This window comes from Podarcis pityusensis, assembly GCF_964106645.2.
Source record: "Podarcis pityusensis genome assembly, chromosome: 4".
NCBI classification, from domain to species: Eukaryota; Metazoa; Chordata; class Lepidosauria; order Squamata; family Lacertidae; genus Podarcis; species Podarcis pityusensis.
In genome coordinates, this window is record NC_138027.1 from 67,196,930 (window position 1) to 67,219,431 (window position 22,502).

Here is a 22,502-nt window from a genome sequence, read left to right on the forward strand (position 1 = left end):
GAGTGAGAAAGAGAACGAAACAACCCTGTCTTGGAACTGGCGCTGAAAGAGACTTGCTCTCTGTAAGAACCCAGTGTTTTGGCCAGAGCCGGCCTGTTCATAAAGCGGGGTGTAGCACTCACCTCAGGCAGTGGAAGTGCAAAAGGCCCAGCAACAAAAGTTTGAGGGTCACCTAGGCTCTCACTGAGTTTAGTGAGAGCCGAGGCACAGCAGCAGCATAGTTGGTGGTGGGCATTGGCATGGCAGAAGTGTGGCAATAAAAGTAAATGTATATCCAATCCCTTTAGGTTTTGCCCGCACGTTTGCCTTGTTTTGCTTTAAAGTCCTCCAAGAGATCAAACTTGCCAAAATATTGAATTGCTTTATGATCTACTCCGGGAACATAAAATAACACAATGTACATTCTGGGATATGATCCAGAAATTCTTGGCTACTGTCCTCCATAATTAATATACATTTAAGCTCCATAAACTTCAGGGGGACTTACAGAAGATGCAGTTGTGCACTATCTGATTAAGATAATTTTGTCATGGCTATCTTCAGTCATCCCAGCACAGGGCTCACACTCTGGGCCTTGTTTTCTTGACTGGGCAGGAAGAAGATGATCTGAAAGTGGGGGATATTGACATCAGGCCCTTGTCATGGTCAGATCCTGTTGAGATTTAGGCTCTCAGAATCCTTCCCCCTCTGCAGAGGTGAGGGACCTATGAAGATGGTTTGCTCTCAGATGTTGATAGATGGCTCTACAAGAGTTCATTGCTGAGATGACTGGCACTCCTGTCAAAGCCCTGGATGACATATGGAACATCTGGCTGGCTCAGGCCATTGACACGATCACCCCTGAGCACCCTCTCCTACTTCTTGTAGCCCAAAAAATCTGGAGGGCACCAGGTTGGCAAAGGCTGATGTAGCTAAATCCCATTGCACTTGAATCGCAAATCTATGCATGTAGGAGAAGTTTCCATAACTCAGAGTTCAGCATTGTGAATTCTTTAAGAGGATGAGTGTATCAAAAGGAAAGGTTAGGAAGGCTACCGTGCTTTCTGGAAATGTAAATTTCCTTGAAATTGTCATGGCAGAAAATTGCTTCGTAGAAAAACAGAAGGGGCTGGATGTTGTACATGGAAATCAATCTGTTCCAAAGCACATAAAACATTTTTATTTAATGTTGCTGTTGGTTTTCTGTTTTCTTTTTTTAAATGTATCAATAGCATCATTATTCTTTATGAAGTGTCCATTCTGCATTTGTCACTATTGCAACAAATAGCCTCGGTCTTAAGGTGCTTTACTGAAAGAACAGACAGCAATTAGGTCTAGACACTCTTCTCCCACCCCACTCATTTTCCAGCCCAGATAATGTACACTATAATGCCATCCAATCATGCATAAACTCAACCATCATGCAAGCATAAAGATATTGTTATGAAGCTGCAAAAAAAATACATTCGAAAGTTGTTTTGCCTCTGAGAACAGGCATAAACAATAACTATTAAGACAGAAAGGAGGAGTAACCCAAAAGATACACTGCAAAAGGTTCGTGATGTGCTCTGAAATTGGGGATGAGATGGGGACAGTCTATCATAAACTGAATGCCTCTTGTAGTACAGATCTTATTGGGCCAGGACACGGGGTTTGGAAACTATATGTCAGTTGGCCTGTGATCTGTGTAAGCTGCAGAGATGTACCTTAGAAAAGTAATAAAAAATGAGCACATCTGTGTGTTCTGGTATGGGCACCTCTTGTCTTGAGGCAACATCAGAAATGGTCTTTGGGACACTGTGTAAAGCAGCTGGATAGCCAGGGTAGTCCAGGAGATAGAAGTCCTGGAAAACTGGTGTTCGGAGTCTATTTCAAGCATGGAGTCATTACTGCAGGTTTTGTCAAGCCACCCATGCCAATCAGTATTAATGATTACAAGTGCAAGGAGACGCTGTGGGGAAGGTGGGTCTGTCCAACTCTGGCACAGTTGCTGTTCTGATTGCCCTCTACCCATTCTGAAGTGGAGAGGTTCTTGTATCCATAGAGGCTCCATGCACATTTTGGAACCCTGTAAGCAATGTTGAGTCACCCCTTAAATCAACCGGGTAATGTCTTATGAGAGTCCTTTGCTTGATTTACAAAACTTCAAGCGCACCTCCCTCACTTTGCTTAATCTTTGTGTTTTTGCTTTCTTAGAAGAACGCTCTGAAACCAGACTTTGATACCTTTCTTACTCTAAAAGTCTCTTTCTAAATCAGAGAAATAATGTTGATGATTTATCTGCAGTGCCAAAAATCTTCATAGTTGGCACAAGAAGAGCAATAATGTAGATCTCTGCCCCACTCTCTCTGACAGCTTCCCATTTTCAGTATCTCATGAGAAAAAATTGATGTGGAAGTCACACTGACATGAAGAGATATGTCATTTGTGACATCATTCTCCCCCTGTGCTTTGCACATGACAGGTGTTTGGCATTCTTATTTTAAATCTGTCCATTCTTCAGTGAAGAGCAAACACTTTAATTCCGTTATTTTCCTGTTACAGGGTGTTAGATTTACAGGCCTTCAGTTGATAACACTAATGAGTTTACTTCAGGAGAAGTAGATTGGGTTGGGGTGGAGGGAACTTGGAGAGTTTCTCGTACTAATGAGGTTCAGTTTGTTGACAGAATGGTTGGCACCTAATTACTACCTCCATCAGAAAATGATTTTAAAGCATAATATTTACTTTTACCTCTAGCTGTGGTGAATTGCTGCTTTAATCATCATTCTGCATTTAAAGTCAGTACCTCTTGTGATGGGAAAATGCCAGTGCAAAATGATGCTTGAAATAGTGAGGCTCTTGGTACTGAGGGGAACTGGCACTGTTGTAATACAGCAGCCATCTTGAAACGACAGAGCAGGGCTTCAGTTAATCACAAAATTACAAACTGGGGAAACGTGAGTTCTTCTACTTCTGCCAAGGGATTCTTTAAGGCCTCTCAAACTTCCATTTTTGCAGCTGTAAGTGAGGATTAAACTGAATGGTTTCATTGTGGGGTGGTAAGGCTTAAGCCTGTAAAATCTGGAACATACAGCAAGAATTTCCATTGCTAATGACACAAGGAATGTAGATAAAAATAGGTTTTCAGGTGAACGTTTTAAGATTGCAGTTTCATACTCATTACTTGCTGAGGGTAGTAGATCTCACTGACTTTAGTGGGATTTATTTCAGAGTAAACACACCTAGGATTGTGCTTTAAATGTTTTTGGCAGGTCATGCTTGCTCATTCGTTTCTATAATACAAATTCATCGTTTATAGTGATCTTAAACAAATGTGTGTAATTTCGTCTGTCACATGCTGGAGGGTGTACACTGTAATTTCTTCATTATGAAAGCAAACGTTTACCTTTGAGAGGTAAAGCCAAGTATTACTGAGTGACTTTGCTGCCTCTTAAAATATTACCAACGATTTATATGTCTTATTGATGATCATACAGCATGGTAGTATCATCCAATCAATTTACAATGTGGTGCATTTCATTCCTTTTTCCCATTCATCATCTCATCTAGCTTTTTGGTCAATATCCCTGCAAATGGAGCCCATCCACCCTCCTTTTCATTCCCTCAGTGCTCAGTGAATGAGTGGATTTCTGTGAAGCAACCTCATCTAGCTGAAGCATGCTATAGCCCTGTGGCTACTGGTCAGGTGTCGGGATCTGGCATAGAATATTTTGCAGTACAAGGTTCTCCTAAAGCAGGAGTGGGGGCCATTTAGCTCACCAGAGACTGTTGCACTCAGCCTTGGCCAGAACAGCTAAAAAGCAGGGAGGCAAAATTCAACAACATCTGAAGGGCCCCATGTTCCCAATCCGTGTCAATGTAAAAGCCATACGCTGTATGGATCAAAGTGAATAATTAGATGGAGAAAGGCATTTTGGTGACAAGTGGTGGGAAGACTTTAAAAATAAGGCGTGGAATTCTTTCTGGTTTGTCTGATGGAATCATCTCCCCCCTCCTTCCATGAGGGGTCTTCATGGGGAGGCATAGGGTGCACATGGAGAGGAGAGGGTGGGGAAAGCCCCACTGAACGAGTGGGAGCCATTGTACTGGTTTCTGCTAGCAGGGCTGGGTGGCTGAATCTGGCTCAAGGACTATCTTGGGGACGTGGACATCTTTTTAATGAGGTGGATTTTTTAATTCTGGGATTTCTTTGTAGTCATGCACTTACCCTTGTGTTTCTGTATATACCGTGGTACCTCAGGTTACATACGCTTCAGGTTACAGACTCCGCTAACCCAGAAATATTACCTCAGGTTAAGAACTTTGCTTGAGGATGAGAACAGAAATCGTGCTCCGGCGGTGCGGCGGCAGCAGGAGGCCCCATTAGCTAAAGTGGTGCTTCAGGTTAAGAACAGTTTCAGGTTAAGAACGGACCTCCAGAACGAATTAAGTACTTAACCCGAGGTACCACTGTAAAGTGTTCCAGAAATCACTGAGTCCATGAGAGGCATGTCTGAGAATAGAAGGCCTTGGTGGGAAGATGGCAGCATTGAGGGCTCAAGTAAGAGCACTGCTTCTGGCTATCTGATAATATTTCACTTCCTCCTGCTGTTCTAAAAGCAATTCCTGGAAAAGATACCCAGACTAGACATCTTTGCCGAAGTGATTTGGCTCGTGTCACTGGGTGCTATGTTCTTAACCCCACATGCCTGCCCACCTTCCCTATCAGTGAAAGAAAAAGCCATATATTTCAGCAGACAAGGTCATTGTAAATGGAATTCCTTGGAATTTGTCTACTCCTGAGTAAGGTCCCAGACTTAAAGAACAATGTCTCCCATTTTTCTTTCTGCAGTTCACTGTTATGTTAAGGATCTTATCTGAGTAGAACAAACAGCAACTGATCATTATCAGGCCTGTGGCAGATGAACCTACTGGAAAATAATTATACCTACATAGCTGAAAACCATAGAATATATTAAAATGAATATTATTGGGATTTTCCTAATTCAGACCACAAACCAATTTTATTTGGTCTCCAGAGGCCCTGCCATTTTTCTTTATTAATTGTTCACAATTTCACTCGTCATGAGGGAAGTTATTTTCAAAAATGGGGAGAAAAGTACATGGATGTTCAATATTGTTTAAGAGGGGTATATAGCATCATGTCTACAAATCTTATGCCAAAAACGGCAAACCTTATTCCAAAAGTCTTATAGAACCGCCTTCCACAACCTGCAACAACAAATGCAAAGTCTACCTTTGCATAGTAAATCTGGTTTCTGCATCAAGACAAGCAGTGAACATGATCAGAATTCAAGGCACATTCCAGCCAGGCAAAATAATAATAATAATAATAATAATAATAATAATAATAAAAAACAAATTTATTATTTATACCCCACCCATCTGGCTGTGTTTCCCCAGCCAAAAGCATTCAAGAAGGGCATAAAGTGGGGCTGGTGAGAGTTTTTGACTTACAGAGAGTCCCAAGAATTAGACCTAGAGACCTGGGGGCCACTCCGAGCCTCAGGTTCCCCATTCTGGTCTAGAGGCAAAACTTTGTTGCAGAGCACAACAAGGCTGCGAGTGTCACAGGATTTGCCATCAGCAGTACATTGAATAAGCGAGTGTGTCACGGGATCTGAATTTGTTCCAATCCAATTATAATATTTGGACTTGGTTATTGGTTACTATTCATTTGTCAAATGGGAATTCATTGCAGTTGGAGCTAACAGCATGCAAATGTATTCCATAAGGTGCCCACTTGCTTAAAATCAAAAACCTTCTGTTGGCATAGCTTGCTGAAGCCTTCAGCAGCTGGGTACAGTCACCTAACCATTCCCTCCAGCAGCTGTGTTTGCTAACTGGCTCTGCCCTCATTTAAAGTAGCTGTCATGGCAGTCAACTGATGTTACTCCAGAGGATCAGAGGGAAGTGAAAATAATTCAGAGTCAACAACTAGCAACTCAACAACAACATCAACAACAAAATAGCAGCCAAAACAAAGCAAATAAAATTTCAAAAGGAAGGGAAAGCATCCCAGAATATTATATATATATAATATGTGTGTGTGTGTGTGTGTGTGTGTGTGTGTGTGTAATATATATATATATATATATCTCCAGCTGGCAAGTTAAGACTGGCATTTATTACAAACCTCTAGAACAGGTCAACATCTCCCTACTGAAATCCGACCAAGTTGATGTATAATTTTTTTAAAGGAAAATTTTAAATAAATCAACCAAACCACCAAGTAGGGTGAGCAAAACAAACAGGAAGCTCCGTCTTTCAAATCTGGCTCTCAAATTACATTTGCTGTAGTGATAATAAGTGTATTATTGCTGCAAAGGGGATCAGAATAGCATGGCAACGATTCCTGTCAGCATATTTGTGCAACTGTTGTGAATGAGCCCCCCCCCCTTGTCTAAAGTTTCTGCTGTGTTCAGACTTTCTTTGGCCCACAATGTGTGAAAAACGGGCTGTGTTGGTGTGCAAGCGGGGGGTGGGGCTCAGTTGATATGCCACAGCACAGTCTATGTCTGTGGAGGTTTGTTTCAACCACTTCTCTTCCACTTTGGAATGCTTGCCTAGTTCACTTCATGCTTTAACTTAAGTGTAAAGGGGATCCACTGAATCAAAGTGTAGTAAAGCCTTGCTCCCGATGTTGCGTCCACTAACTGGGCTCTGTCTCCATGTGTTGGGAGAAGGACTGAGTGGACAATCAGTTGTATTGCTGGAGGCTCTTCCATGTGACTGGGTAAACCTTTATCCTTTTGTCATGTGGAGTCCATGTAGCAGAGCCAGGGCCGGATTTAGGTTTGATGAGGCTCTAAGCTACTGAAGGTAATGGGGCCCTTTATTATGTCCAGCTGTCCTTTGTCAACAACAAATTGTCGCTGTTTTTTGTGTTGAATATATGCTATATGATAATTTATGGACTTACAGTGGTACCTCGGGTTACATATGCTTCAGGTTACAGACTCCACTAACCCAGAAATAGTACCTTAGGTTAAGAACTTTGCTTCAGGATGAGAACATAAATCATGCTCCGGCGGCATGGCGGCAGCGGGAGGCCCCATTAGCTAAAGTGGTGCTTCAGGTTAAGAACAGTTTCAGGTTAAGAACGGACCTCCAGAACGAATTAAGTTCTTAACCCGAGGTACCACTGTAATAGGTATCTAAAGCCATTTGCACATAACAAATATGTATTTTATCACAGTAATTGTGGAAGTGAAATACAATTAAGAAGTAGTATATTAATAGTATAAGGGATGCGGGTGGCACTGTGGGTTAAACCACAGAGCCTAGGACTTGCCGATCAGAAGGTCGGCGCTTCAAATCCCTGCGACGGGGTGAGCGCCCGCTGCTCAGTCCCTGCTCCTGCCAACCTAGCAGTTCGAAAGCACCTCAAAGTGCAAGTAGATAAATAGTGGGAAGGTAAATGGCGTTTCCCTGCGCTGCTCTGGTTTCACCAGAAGCGGTTTAGTCATGCTGGCCACATGACCCGGAAGCTCCCTCGGCCAATAAATCGAGATGAGCACTGCAACCCCAGAGTCGGTCCCTTTACCTTTATATTAATAGTGATTTTTTTGGGGGGCCCCCAAGAGAGTGGGGCCTTAAGCTATAGCTTGTTTATCTTATACGTAAATCCAGCACTGAGCAGAGCCTATGAAGGCAGCTTCTGTTTGCACCCTTTCTTCTCTCTCTGTGAGGACTACTGTGCCACCCCGGCACAGTGAGCCATTTCCCATGTCTGCCATATTCACAGTGGAAGGAGAGAGAGTCGGAGCAGGTTGTGCAATTACCTTGTGTGCCTTGTGTGCTTTGAAGGAGCTGGCCTGGGGGAAAAAAGCAACAGCTAAGGGAGCCTTAGGGTACATGACATCTAGAGAACCAATTCTGTTGTTCTCGAGTCTGGGAAGTTTGTTTTCAAAGAGTTCTCAAAGCCTTCACTAAGGAACATTTCCAAGGAAATCATCATTGATTTGATTTATTATATTTCTATTTCATGACAATTAAAACTAATAGAAAAACTGAATCATTTGTCAATATTGCCCTGTAAGCCAGCTGCGTGACCTGAAGTCCAACAGATACTTCAGATGCAGGGCCAGAATGAGATATGTATACAGACACGTTTATCAGAGAATTACAGGAGAGAATATGACTTGCCAGCTGTTGGGACTGATGTGTACACTTGAGATGGCGAGGTGCTGTAGCAGTCATGGGAAATATGCAGCAACAGATGAACAGCCCTTTGCAGCACCTCTGCCTGTTGTTCATTTGGCCATTTCTTCTCTGCCGCCTCATGCGCTTAGACCCCCGCTGCCCCTCCTCAGCATCAATACAGAACTCTAGTCCTCCCAGCATTAATTAGCTTAATGTTTGGCATTCAGATAGCTGAGGGTTAATCCTCTGTCTCCTTTCATTTTTCAACAAGTGAGCCTCTTGGCCATCTGTGCTAGAGGATTCGCTGACAGGACCTTAATCTAAGCTGAGAGAGATTGATTTCAGGCTCTCTTTTCCTGTTTTATGGCCACCTTTTGTTCATTACCACATTTCTATCAAGCAAATGAACAGCCAAGCGAGGCCATGTGTTTTGCTGACATTTTCATGAGAGGATTTGGTATTGCCAGCCGTACAATAGTTGAAGATCTCAAAGGTTAATGTACCCTCAGGATTGTGTAGTCTGATTCTCCCCTTCCTGAAACCTAAATGCATAATCACCTCCTTAATCAATGCCTTTAACCTTTCTGAATTTCATCTGAGATGTAATGTTATAATGAATCCAAGATTCAAAGGGTGAAATGAGTGGGAAATGGTGGCAAAGCGTCTTCTCTGAAGTGGAGGTGGTGGGGGAGGAGGAATGAAATGGCTTTTGAGAAAAATATATATAACAGGCTGCTGTTATCTTGGCAGTTCTGCCACATCATGGGCTGCAATGATATAATGGCCCCTGAGCAAGAGGTAGGCTGTGTGGGCTGTTGATGCAGATGCCATAAGACAGGCCTATCGAGACAACTGCAGCATACCAGTGCTGTACTGGGTGGTTTGCCAGTGTTTGAAAATCCTTTTATTTTGCAATCTTTACTGGGCAGCAAAAAGAGGTTGATAGATTCTCTGGTGGATTGCCATACATGGCTGGGCTCATCAAGCTTGATGAGTTACAGGTTGTGCACTAAAGCAGCAAATAAGATGTAGAGTTCATCTGATACAGGATGTGTATGGCAATGTGCCATGTTTCTCTGTGTGCAAACCTATATATGACATACTCACATGGTTGCATTGCCCTGCGTTCAACTGTCACAGACCAAGGTGAAGAGATACATCCTCAATTAAGAGGGAAGTTTCACAGTTTGGGAGACATGAAGGAGAAGACTCTCTTACCAGGCCATCACCCCTCGCTCCTCTGAGGGAGATGGCACCCTAAGATGGCCTATCTATCTTGTAGATTGCAATGTCCTGGCTAGCGGATAAGAGAAGAGAGGCTTTTTCATGCACATGAAATTAGACTTCACCTCTCTTCGTTTACTATCATTTTAGAAAGATGGAAGGCTCAAGCTTCACACTCTGCCTTGCTTAGGATACAATCCAACCCCCTGATCCACCATGGGATGCTGGTGCAGCGTTTATTGTGATGCCCACCAATCTTTTTGCCAGCAGGACTCCATGGAAAGCTCTAAAGCAGGGCATTCTGGCGGTGGGGATGGGCTGATCTGACCTGGGGTCTGCTGGATTGCAAGCCAGTCCCAACAAAAATGACAAATGTCGTTCATCTTTATTAATGTGAATGCTCCATTGTGAAATTGCATTGTGGGGAGGGGGTATTTGCTTCTGTATGGGCCATTGAGTTTACTATGTGGTTAATTGTAGCTTCCTCATGTATAGAATCATGACTCTCTCTCTCTCTCTCCACTTCGAACATGACAGTGTACACCACAATGGCACATGCTGTGCATTCTTAATGCACAGCCACTTGGCTCACTTCTTTCAGCAATTTGCTGCCAAGGCTCTGCAGAGTGATGGGAAAACTCTCCTCCCCTTCCCTGCAGAATTAATCAGGCAAAAGAACCCAGTATCTTATATAAGGAAAAGGGGGCACTTCATGAGGATCGTGTTTCTAATGGTTTGAACTTCAATCATTTTATTATCCCCTGGGGGTAAATTTGCCTCCTGGAATTCATTTTCAGTATTACCCATTATTTCTTTCCAGGGATTTAAATAAATGTATTTCATCAATTTTTATATCTTGAAAATACATAAATTATAATGAGATTCAGGAAAGCCATATGCACATTTTCCTCTTGAGGACAGCGTGTATTACAGAATCCTGCTGCTTGTCAATTTCAGTCACATTGATTATTCAACTATTCTGCATTTTCTTATTTCCTGCAATGCGCTGGCCATTTAGATGCAGATCAAATAGCTTCCGTTTGATCAATACAGTATGGCTTCCTAAGAGAATGTCATCTCCTTTGTTGTCGTAGTTGTTCACTCAGGTATATCTTTCATAACAGACACTCCTTCCCTACCCTAATAGTATGAAATTCACTATTCTATTTAGCCACCTGTGCACCAGCCAATCATGTGTCCTGTAACTAAAAAGCACCACCACTACTTTCACCCCTACTTACTCAGTGGAAAGAACCATCATCTGCAAGTTCAGTTGGTAACAACACAAGTATGTCCAAGTTCATCATTTTGCAAACACAAAGTCTGATGATGATGATGATTTTTTAAAAGAACTTACTACATTTCCCAAGATCTTAATCATTTCTGATCTGTTAAACAGTTGTCTTTTCCTGCCATTCTGGGCCCCTCTTGTGGTGATGAAGGTGAAGACAAAGAACAGCGAGAGCCGCCGCCACCTGTTCACTGGCTTGTTGAGAGCCAGTGTGGTGTAGTGGTTAATAGTGGTAGACTCGTAATCTGGGGAACCGGGTTCGCGTCTCCGCTCCTCCACATGCAGCTGCTGGGTGACCTTGGGCCAGTCACACTTCTCTGAAGTCTCTCAGCCCCACTCACCTCACAGAGTGTTTGTTGTGGGGGAGGAAGGGAAAGGAGAATGTTAGCTGCTTTGAGACTCCTTCGGGTAGTGATAAGGCGGGATATCAAATCCAAACTCTTCTTGGTATGTTTTCTCTCTTCCTCAAGGCCCAATGGCATGGTAGTCAGAAGTGGTTTGCAAGGTGGGGCAGAGCTGCTCGGCTAGGTTCAGACTGGTGGGTTTCTGTAGCTTACAGGGAAGCGGAGTGGTAAGATTGTGAGGAGGTCAGCATGGTGCAAACAGGGCATGAGGAGCACTGGATTGGCTCCACCAGTGTTTTTGCACCATGCTGAGCTCACTACCTGTTTGCCCCTCCCTCTCACAGTAAGTAACTGTGATTCAGTTGGCAGGAGACTGGTGAAGTGGATATGCCCTCCTTAGTGAGCCACTTCTGATGGCAGTGATACTGTTACTCCACCTCAGCACATCCATCCCTCTTCCTGTAGAGCAAGCTACTGCAGCAATCTCTGTTATGTTTTATTCCTAATTGCCAAGAGTTAACTGTTAGCTCACCACCTGCAGAGCTGGACTGAGACCTTTAGAAGCTGTAAGCACTAAAAACATGGGGCCTCCCTAAATGTAATTCAAAATAAAAACAATACTAAGTCATAGTATGAAATGTTACTTTTTTTTAATGACACAAAACTTACATGTATTCTGAAATGCACATCCATATAGATCATGTGCAACATGCACTAAAGGTAAAGGTAAAGGGACCCCTGACCATTAGGTCCAGTTGTGACCGGCTCTGGGGTTGTGGTGCTCATCTCGCTTTATTGGCTGAGGGAGCCGGCGTACAGCTTCTGGGTCATGTGGCCAGCATGACTAAGCCACTTCTGGCGAACCAGAGCAGCGCACGGAAACGCCGTTTACCTTTCCGCCAGAGCGGTACCTATTTATCTACTTGCACTTTGACGTGCTTTCCAACTGCTAGGTTGGCAGGAGCAGGGACCAAGCAACGGGAACTCACCCCGTCACGGGGATTTGAACCGCCGACCTTCTGATCGGCAAGTCCTAGGCTCTGTGGTTTAACCCACAGCGCCACCCGCATCCCTATGCAACATGCGCTAGATGCCCACTAATTTAGATGGGGATAAGTAATAAACAGAGAACAGAAAAATGTAGTGTGTAAGCAAGTTTAGTAAGCAAGTCCAACAAATTTCTGACTTCTCCCTTGATATCTACTTTGATGCTTTTTTAAAAAAAAAAATCAAATGTCAAATTCTTTCCAAAATCAATCTCTCTCTGTCTCTCCGCCCTAAGCCCATGCATAGTGTGCCTATTGGATAATGAAGCAGTAACCAGCTTGATATCATTTAGACTATGTGGGCAAGGTAGGTATTGAATCTGTGATAAATGTAAGTGCTTGTAATGAGATGGAGCCATTCTGTTTTAAGGGGATTGTGTTTATTTAATACAAGCCACATCAGTTAAGTTCAATTGCATCAACAGCTCTCACCTCAGTGAAGAAAAGAATTAAACGAACCTTTTTGGGCAGAAACCAGGCAGAGATGAACTCTTTCGATTTCAAAGGGAGGGGGGAGAGAGATTTAAGTACGTACTTAACTTTTCCACTGAAATCAATGGGGTGTTAAAGTGCTTCACTTGGCTGGGTTACATTGATCATGCTCCGCACCACCAAATGTGTCTGACACTTTTGCTTTGGTTTTGTCCCCTGCCAAAACCTGTTTGTTTAAGATACTCTTGAGTGAATGGAGGAGAACCTAAGTGCCACTGATAACAAAGATTAATATAATGGTTGCAAGTTCTTGAGAGCCTTATCAAATATTTCAGAATCTTTAAAACTTCAAGCACTCTCACTTCACGGTACCTTTTTTAAAAAAGGACGTTTCAGTATAAAAACCCATCCACTTAACATGTTCCCCTAATTCTCTTCTGCTACCCACCAAATAAATATTTCACAGAAAATCGTGCACATCAAACCTATGCAGTTACTCTGATTTATTTAAAGTGCAAGAAGTCTTTAACTAGCAGGGGGGGAAAGAGATTCCCTGCACTGAAGCAGAAGACAGCGTATTCATTCAGCACTCATAAAAATTAGATCCACCTTATCCAGAGCAGAGTATAGGATAAAACGAAAGCAGGAATTTCCATACGACACTTCCTACATTTGCCACATATTTATCCGTTACTCCGTCACACTTCACACAAACACCTGTTATGTAACCAGAATTCTTAAAAAGTGTTGAGGAAAGGGTTTTACTTTTTGACAAATGTACCGTATTTTATGGAATAAAATGAGGGTAGCAATTTCTTCCTGAGGGGCTTGGGAGTACAGAGCTAGCATACCCTCCAGCATTTATCCAATGAAAATGGGGACATCCTATTCCATAACAACTCCTTTATTTACACCCTACCCATATGACTAGGTTATCCCAGCTACTCTGGCTTCCAGCATGTATAAAAACATAATAATACATCAAACATTAAAATGAGTGGGGATTTGAACTCTGGTCTCCCAGGCCCTAGTCTGCCACTCTAACCATTACACCACACTGACTTTTCAGTGTCATCTCATCCCTGACCATTAGCCATGCTGACCGAGGACTGGTGAGTGCATGGTGCTGTACAAAATGGCAGGTTGCATGGCCAGGCTGGGGATGGGGGTACACATTTGTTGGTTCGGCTCAGGTGCCAAGGTTTCTTGGGCTGGCCTGGGGGAACAGGGGTCCCTTAAAAACTCTCAGTACTCTTCACAAACTCCTGGGATTCTTGGGGGGAAGGCATGATGGTTTAAAGTAGTACCATAGTGCTTTAAATATACCGTGTGGATGTGTTAGAGCTTTAAGAGGGACTGTTAGTTTTTGAGAGGTTTCTCTTTTTCTTTCGTTTGGTGCAGGCCTTAGAGCTGAGGCACTGTGTCACATGGTTCCTCAAAAGCTTGTGTTTGTGCAAAGGTACCAGAGTCTCCTGAGTATTCCCTGAAGATCAGAACCAAGGGGTGGACTACAAACGATAGGTAAGCTTCATATTGACCTCACCCAAGGGATGTTACAGAGTGGCTGTCATGTGCAGATGCATTGGACACCAAATAGGCCCAGGGAAGAGGAGACATGGGTCCCTGTCGATGGAAGCAGAGGATGGGGAAGCCCTAGAGATATGCAGGAAAATATTTTCAAGTCGTTGGTTTTATTATTTATGTTTGTTTTAATATGACTGTAACCAACCACCAAAGAAATTCCAAAATTCACATTAGAGCAATGCCATTATTATTTGCTACCCAAAATGTTACAAAATAGTGCACAAGGTTTTACATTATCCAAAAGTGTTCATCATACTAGGAGATAAACAAAGCAAGGATGTGAAGTTGGCTGATGTTGTAGCCATTGGCAGTATTTGCGTTAAGTTATAGTCTAAACCTGGAATGTGGAAAAGGACATGCCAATTGAGCTCTGTTAGGTGCTGTTTTAGACTACACCTAGAATGCCCACAAAGAAGCATTCCTACACCCACAGTCCCTGAGTGGTGAGAGGTTTCAGGGGTGGCAGCACATACCTCAGGTGTGGTTTCCTTACAATGAAGGGCATAGCAAACTGTGGTGTATTTGTAATGTATGATATCATAGATCATGTGGCATATGATTATTCCAGTGTAAGATTCCAGGCCAGATCATAAGCAGAGCAATTGTGGATGGTTGTGGAGCCAGCTGATGATGAAAGCAGCATCATGTATGCTATGAGGGAGGGAGGAAGGGAGGAAGGAAGGAAGGAAGGAAGGAAGGAAGCAAACTTGTTTAGCTTATACGTAAATCCGGCCCTGGCTGTGGAGAATGTATCCTACATTTTCATTTTGCAAAATATGTCAGCACAAATACACTTTAGTGCTGAGGAATTAAGCAAAGAAAAGAGAAGCAGAAGCTATGTACACTCAAGTGAAATTCAGCAATAATTTATCCAGCTGATTTAACGCTTCCCCAAGTGCTGTTCTATCTCAAACGGAATATGCGGAGCATATGGAACTATAGATTTGGAAATTGACCCTCAAGTAGCAACCCTTCTCATGAGTGTAATTGTTTTAGTTAGTAATAACTATTCTTCTCCAGTTTTAAATATTTTAAGGAAAAGTTTCCACCTAATTGTGAATCTGTTGTCTGTTTTTTGCCTCATGAGACCAGTAAACATATGGTAGTAGAGACTGACAACCCTACAATCAAAGAAATGTTCATGCTTTTATGATCATTGTAGAGCACATAACTTCATCTACAGTTTTACACAGTTTATCTTCAATGTTAGAGCAAAATGAAGTGGGTTTGGACAAGAGCAGAACCTCTGGCAACTTTTATATGGGCAACTACAGCTCAGGACCACAAAGAAATAACCTGGACCAGAAAAGTTCATGCAAACAATTTTTTGCCCCTGCAAAATCATTGTGGCAAATGGTGTACATAATGAATTTATAGTCTGGCATGCTGAGTGATCTGCAAACACGGCAGTGTAAGCCTCTGCACAAATATATCAGCATTTATAAGTGATGGGGAGGAGGAATAAGCAGTAGCAATGCACATGTTCATTCCTTTAAATTGGTTCCCTTTCAGTTGAATTGTGTATTAGCAAGCTCTCTTGTGTCTGTATTAAAGGCTTTTAAGTATAGCTTTGAATAAAGCTCAATAACAAGAAAACACTCACTCTCCCTCACCCCACCCCCCAACGTGATGGAATGTTGGTAAAAATCTGACACAGAGGCATGACCAGAGAACAATGAAATTAGAATGGTAATTTTTAGTTGACAGAGCAATCTTAAACTTTTCTCTGCTATACAGTGGTACCTCGGGTTAAGAACTTAATTCTTTCTGGAGGTCTGTTCTTAACCTGAAACTGTTCTTAACCTGAAGACCACTTTAGCTAATGGGGCCTCCTGCTGCCGCCGCACCGCTGGAGCACGGTTTCTGTTCTCACCCTGAAGCAAAGTTCTTAACCCGAGGTACTATTTCTGGGTTGGCGGAGTCTGTAACCTGAAGCGTATGTAACCCGAGGTACCACTGTATTAATATATGTACCTTTGTCAGTTACTGGTGTTCACCCTCAGCTGGGCCATGATCCGGGTGACCACCACAAGAAAACAGAGGCAGAAATCTATCTTGAGGTGAACAACCTTAGGCTCCTTCTAGGTGCACACAAAAACCTTCCGTTGCTTTCTCCATGGCATGCTTTCCACGACTTGAGCAGTCCTACATTCCTACAAGACACAATCATTTATGTTCTTTCTCCCCATTCTAAGAAACACCGCAAATTTGATAGGGTAGTTTAAACATAGGGCTTCAAAAACCTGTATGAAACTTATTAGAAAAAAAGCTAACCTAAAGTTACAACAGTCAAAAGTTTGACCGAATTCTTCTTACATGCTGTTTTCTATATCTATCTGGCATGGCGACAGAATGGGGAGAAAACCACCCTTGCAGAGTGACTAATTTTTGTGACAGGGCTGTCTCTTGCTATTAAGTTTCTCTTGCACCCTTTCTAGTCCCTTTCTATGAGGGGGAAAAAAGCCCTGCAAAGAACTTGAGACAAAATGACCCAAACTTGCCTAAAATGTACTTTCTTATGTGAGGAGATTTATTAAAATGACACTATACTCTGTTGTAGAAGCATGCATCTGATGCTAATAGTTAAAGGCATTTTGGACCAATAAGTCATTAGTCTGTGGAAAACAGAAAGCTTTGGCGGAAGCACATATTGTGCCTATAAACATCATCAGCCACCGTTCTCTGACTCTTGAACACCACTTGAAACAACCTCTGTATGGTGACTGGTTCCCATGAAGGTTTTATATGCTGCAAATTGGACCCACTTCATGTAGACATTCTCCACCAGGCACTCCTAGTAGTAGCTGCTAGAGGTATGAAAGCAGTCAAAACAACTGGTGGGACCCATCTGGAAGTCTTCACACATAACATTGCCACGTATTGTTTTGAGTTAAGTGGCACTGGTAATAAGTAGACCTGCCACGGCCTAAGCATAGGAAACTTCTCCATCCAGAGTTGGCCCACTGTTCCTTACAGTGGCTAGCAGTAGCTCTCCAATGTTTGTCATAAGGCATCAAACCTGGATCCTTCCCTTAAAATTCTGGGTATCCTACTTCATGTCATTATGGTCCTGTGTACAACTGTCTTTGGCTCAAACTACTAAGCTCCATGCCTGGATCTCCCGATGTCTCCTCCTTTCCCTAAAAGCAAACGCACCTTTTTGAAGCAATGTGTTTGAGATCAGAGCCATAGCATGTATTATGAAAGAATGCAGCTCACAGCAGCACTGGGAGGGAGAAGTTTTGCCCTGGTAAATTGCCTGCCCTGATCCAAATGGCCCTTCACCACATGGCTGCCTTTAAGAAGAATCACACATATCCTGAAATAGGTGAAGTTTGTCCCTTAATACTAGTTCTTGTTCAAGTATGCCAGTGCTGAGAAGCCTCCAGTCTTGCCATTAGTGCAATAGCTATCCTTCAAACTGCTGTGTCATTTCCCTTCTGCCAGCTCCTGTGTGTCAAAGCAGTCCCGTACGAGAGTAATAAGTGATAATAAGAGAGGGGTATTTGTTTCTTAGAAAGTGGAATGGAATCAGCTTGGCCTAGTCATATTCTGAATCGATGCAGCTTGAACTCAGCAATGCTTAAAGCCAGGTTCAAGTTGTAATGTTTCTCAATCTCATATGAATTGCGTCTTTGTTTGAAAAAAGTTGTTTCGTTTCATGAATTATCGGCACTTTTTCTGATGGTTCCCTGAATTGGTGTTGTCAACCAACAACAGTGATAAACCAAGCTTTTCATGTTATCAGCTGTGGAAGACTCTGCCAATAGATACTCATTGGCTCCTTCTGTGCCACCTTTTAAACACCTGCTGATAACTTTTCTATTCTGCCAGCCCTAGGCAGGCCATTAAGAGTACATCCCCACAATTGTCTATAGATGTATTTTTATTTATTATTGCTTTTAACTTGTTTTTAACTTTTATGGCTTTACTGTCTGGTTTTTGTTTTATATTGTAAACCCCTGTGATTATTATTATTTTTTATGATGCAGCAGCATATAAATATTTTAATAAATAACTGGTTTTCTTTGATAAAATTATTTCAGTAATACGTTTCTCAGAGATGGCAGGGTGAGCTAGCATATGGCTACAAACCAAAACGACTATGTTGTCCTTCCATTGTTGGAGGCAGTTTGCTTGGCCACTGCAAGAAGAGGATGCTGGACTAGTTGGGCCATTGATCTGATCCAACAGGACTCTTTTTATTCAAGAAGACCATGTTTTTTTCTTTATTGTTTCCTCTTCTCCCCTTGGTTTGAGGGTAAAATAAAAGTTGATGCTCCATTCTAAGTCAGCTTTCTCTCTCTTCTATGACGGTCTTGCTTATTAGGCCACTTTGACTGAGTTTATTTATTTTTTTGCATAGCACCGTGCACTGAACAGGATCTGAATTGAAGCCACCTTTGGGTGTTGCTTCCTTTTTAAGGATTGCAGAGAAACCCTCTATACATGTGTGCACACTTAGGGGTCCATGTAATACCCAGTTCCTCACATCCTCCCTGTCCATCATACTGAGAAGGGCATTTTGCTCATTAGAATAACAATGGTCCATTTCCTTACCTGATTTTTTAATGGGTGAATGGAAGTGAGGATACACTGACTTTTCTATAAACACTTGGATACATTTCTGCTTTTGTCCTCCAATTCTCCCTTCTCCTTCGTTTTGCTGCTCTTGCGTCTTCACCGTTCAGCACCTGGCAAATCCCTCAGTGATGCAAGCAGTTCTAGTCCCAGCTTGAACAATGGGAAGAGTTCCCAAGGAAACCTGCAAATTCAACAAAGATAACCCCAATGTGTCAGAAGCTCTACAGCGCAGAATGGTAATGCACTTTCCTTTCCATCCAAATTGGTAAGGGTATCTAATTAATTTGGCAGAGTTTCCCAGCCTTCAATTACGGCATCTGTTGCAGCACAGAACAATCCAGAGCAACCATCTGTCTTTCTACATGTAAAATGAATGGATGAGCAAAGATATAATTTTATTTTAGCAGCAGAGGGTAGGAACGAGCATGATACCCAGGCTGAAGCTGTACACTTCAAATTGTCAAGGTTAATTACCAGAGAAATATACAGAGCTGCATATTGGGCTGGAGTAGGCTTGGTGTTCCGTGCCAAAGCACAGTTGGAAGGAGATTAGCAACGGGCAAGTTATACAGGATCATACAGGTTTCGTTATATTGGATGTATAAATCTCTTTACCTCTTCCAGCTAATCAGTGCTCATCCCGGTTGCCCACCTGAGGCCCATCTTTCTGCCAAGAGCATCTTGGGCAAGAGAAGCAAAGGGGAACTGTGCAACATCCGCTGCGTCTGGATGTAAACCCAGCATTTGACTGCAGCTGACCCACTCAGGGACTTGGAATTTAAGACCTGTTTCTGATAGCACCCATTTTGCATGTGGAAGTGGAGATACACAACAGCAGGCATGGTTGTGTGTGTGTGTTTTGGGTTTGATGAAAGCATCTCTGTGGGGTGTATGTAAATAAGCAATGAACTGTGGCTCCCGTACAGCAGAGGGAAGATCATGCGCAAACAGGTGCTGCGGATGTGTCTCTCAGGGCGTGGGAACAAGGGTCTAAAAGGTGAAAATGAGAGTGCAAACATGAGGCCTTATCAAATGGTTTTGAAGAGCATCAATAATCAGTTCAGGCAAAGAACTGGATTCAGTCCACTCGTGCATCCACATGTGGTTTTGAAGGTGATTTTAGTGGGGCTTCTGCCTCCTGGCTCAGGTCTTTCTAGTTCTGGTAAACACATGTGTTTCACTTGTTGGACCAAGGCAATAGCTTCACCATCCTCCATCATGAGCTCAGACATGCAGTTGAAGGAGCTTTTGCCTTCAGATGAGCAAAACAGGAAACCTCTGCAAGTGTAGTGTTTTGGTTTGTATTGATCAGAACATGGGTAGGCAAACTAAGGTCCGGGGGCCAGATCCGGCCCAATCGCCTTCTAAATCCGGCCTGTGGATGGTACAGGAATCAGAGTGTTTTTTCATGAGTAGAATGTGTGCTTTTATTTAAAATGCGTCTCTGGGTTATTTGTGGGGCATAGGAATTCGTTCATCCCCCCCCAAAAAAAAATATAGTCTGGCCCCCTACAAGGTCTGAGGGACAGTGGAATGGCCCCCTGCTGAAAAAGTTTGCTGACCCCTGCTTTAGAATATACAATGTGGTTTTCTCAGATCTTCAGCTGTTGTCACTACATACATCTGCAGCAAGTGTTGCCAGAGATGTTGATGTTGTTTAAACAATTTTCAACAAGAAGGAATTATTCCAAAGCTCATGGTGTATAAAATAAAATACATAGGTTATTTTCGTCAGGGCTACATAAACCAGAAAACAAAACACAAACCGTTTAGATTACAATCCCGTGGCCCCTGAAAGGGCATCCCTGGGCAATAGGATACATCAGATTGCTTTAAGTGCTCATGGAAATTCATCACCAATTTAGTGCAAATTTCTCCCTATACAGACATTTTTCTAGGAAATTTTGCCTAATAAACATGTTTTGCAAAACAATTTCCCGTAATATAAGACACCTTTGTATGTTTTATCACTGATATATGCATTTTTATGCACACTTTACCCTAGTATATGTATTTTTGTACAGGTTACTTGAACATAGAACTGCACTGCAAAATTCTGAGGTGTGAATTGCGAACGATGGTCGGTGTTTTTTTTAAGTTTGCATATTGTTTCATAAAGTGCAAATCTGGTAGGTTTGCTTTTAAATTCAGCCAGAAGCAAAGGGCAGCAGGGTCATGGCAAAAGCAGAAAATCCCAGCTTGAGCTCCTTAGAGTTGCACTTAGAGTTGTATGCCCAGACCTATCAGGAATGCTTTTATACTGACAATACTGGCACTCTTAGACCTTCAGTTCTCTTGTGTGTGTCAAACTGGAACGTCCCGATTTAAATTTTACTCAGCCTTTATTGATTTTTCTTCTTTTTCTTAGCAAGGAGAAGGCATGATGTATATTCCTGTGAGCCAGAAGGAATGGAGAAGCATGATTAAAAATGACCTACTTTAGTATGATAAATAATACGTCAGAAATTGAACAGATGGACCCCTGCTGCTACATTCAAGACTAATTTCTCACCCTTCTTCATGCTCAGGTTTGGTGCTATATTATAACTGCATCATTCTAAGCCTTTCAGCTTGACCCATCTGATAGACAATGGTTCCTGTATTGAATACAGTATATTCTCTACAGCCATATTTATGCATGGTTATCTGTGTTAAATCAAACTCACTGAGGGTGGCATGGGGGTTCCCCTGTAACTGGTGGCTTCACCTTTGACTCTGAAAGAGTCTTCAAACTGCATTCAGTTGAATGCATCAGCACACAGGCTTCTATTGGAAATGCTTAATGTTCTTAGATGCCTCTTTTACACAACGGGAAGTGAAGCTGGTGGGGAGGAGGACATTGGCAGTGGCGTCCACCCCCCCTTTCCCCCATGCAGCTTTATTTCAGCACAGAGAACTTAATGTAGGGTCCGCCAGCATGGTGCCAGGGTGCCTGCTGGTATCTCCTGTGGTGCCTGAGAAATGTCTAATTACGTATCCCCTCAAAAATCTACATTGTGTTAAAGATTCTTTGCTCTTCCTGTGCAGTTCCTGTTTGCACTGGCTCACCCTTTTGTACATAAAACACTCTCTTAAATAAGCCCACATTTCAGTGGATGCCAGCATATTCAGTGGACACTCTCTCTTCTGTTCTGAACAAAGAAGAGGTACACAGAGCTTCTCTTTTTGAATGTTGCATTGGCTGATGTAGGCACCTTTTCCCTGTTGCATGTGCCCACACTAATTTGTGGTCCTATCTCTTTTTCTGCTCCTTTAGGTGTGGAAGCCATTTTGTGTTGCCCCACATTCCCATGGTAACCATTTTGTGTTATGCTACACTCCCATGGCAGCCATCAAAGTTCCAAATGTGCCCACTGGCCACGAAAGGTTAGAAACCTTGATATAATACCTGAATATTGCTACCATTATGTTTTTATATGTTTTGGAAGTGTGGATGGGGCAACCCAGCCAGATGGGCAGGGTGGATGGGGCAACCCAGCCAGATAGGCAGGGTATAAATAAGAAAATTATGCTCATCACCATGTATGTATATTGCTGGCACATACTTAAATTGTGCCCATAGTGGTACCCATTTGCCTGATTGCCACTGAAAACCTTACTTTATTATTAGTAATAACAATTAAATTTCTGTACAGTGGTACCTCGGGTTACATACGCTTCAGGTTACATACGCTTCAGGTTACATACTCTGCTAACCCAGAAATAGTACCTCAGGTTAAGAACTTTGCTTCAGGATGAGAACAGAAATCGTGCTCCAGCAGCGTGGCGGCAGCAGGAGGCCCCATTAGTTAAAGTGGTGCTTCAGGTTAAAAACAGTTTCAAGTTAAGAACAGACCTCCGGAACAAATTAAGTACTTAACCTGAGGTACC

At 42.6% G+C, this 22,502-nt stretch overlaps 2 long non-coding RNA genes across 4 annotated transcripts in view; one reads left to right on the top strand and one right to left on the bottom strand.

The window, feature by feature from the left end:
• LOC308474876 overlaps positions 1 to 22,502 on the top strand; it is a 72,031-nt gene that overhangs the window by 28,102 nt on the left and 21,427 nt on the right. The window contains exons 8-12 of the long non-coding RNA XR_013984985.1: positions 13,866 to 13,985; positions 18,740 to 18,868; positions 19,257 to 19,470; positions 21,001 to 21,160; positions 21,889 to 21,998. This is a non-coding gene — a long non-coding RNA (uncharacterized lncRNA). The remainder of the gene's footprint in view (positions 1 to 13,865; positions 13,986 to 18,739; positions 18,869 to 19,256; positions 19,471 to 21,000; positions 21,161 to 21,888; positions 21,999 to 22,502) is intronic.
• Positions 14,142 to 21,022, bottom strand: LOC308474893. Of its 3 annotated transcripts, XR_013985009.1 has the most exons (4): positions 20,903 to 21,005; positions 18,609 to 18,813; positions 16,023 to 16,201; positions 14,142 to 14,699 (listed from the first exon to the last, which is right to left on the bottom strand). It is a non-coding gene; the product is annotated as an uncharacterized lncRNA (long non-coding RNA). The 3 variants fall into 3 exon arrangements; XR_013985010.1 differs by lacking the exons at positions 14,142 to 14,699; positions 16,023 to 16,201 and adding an exon at positions 16,238 to 17,188 and having other exon boundaries at positions 20,917 to 21,022; XR_013985011.1 differs by lacking the exons at positions 14,142 to 14,699; positions 16,023 to 16,201 and adding an exon at positions 16,238 to 17,188.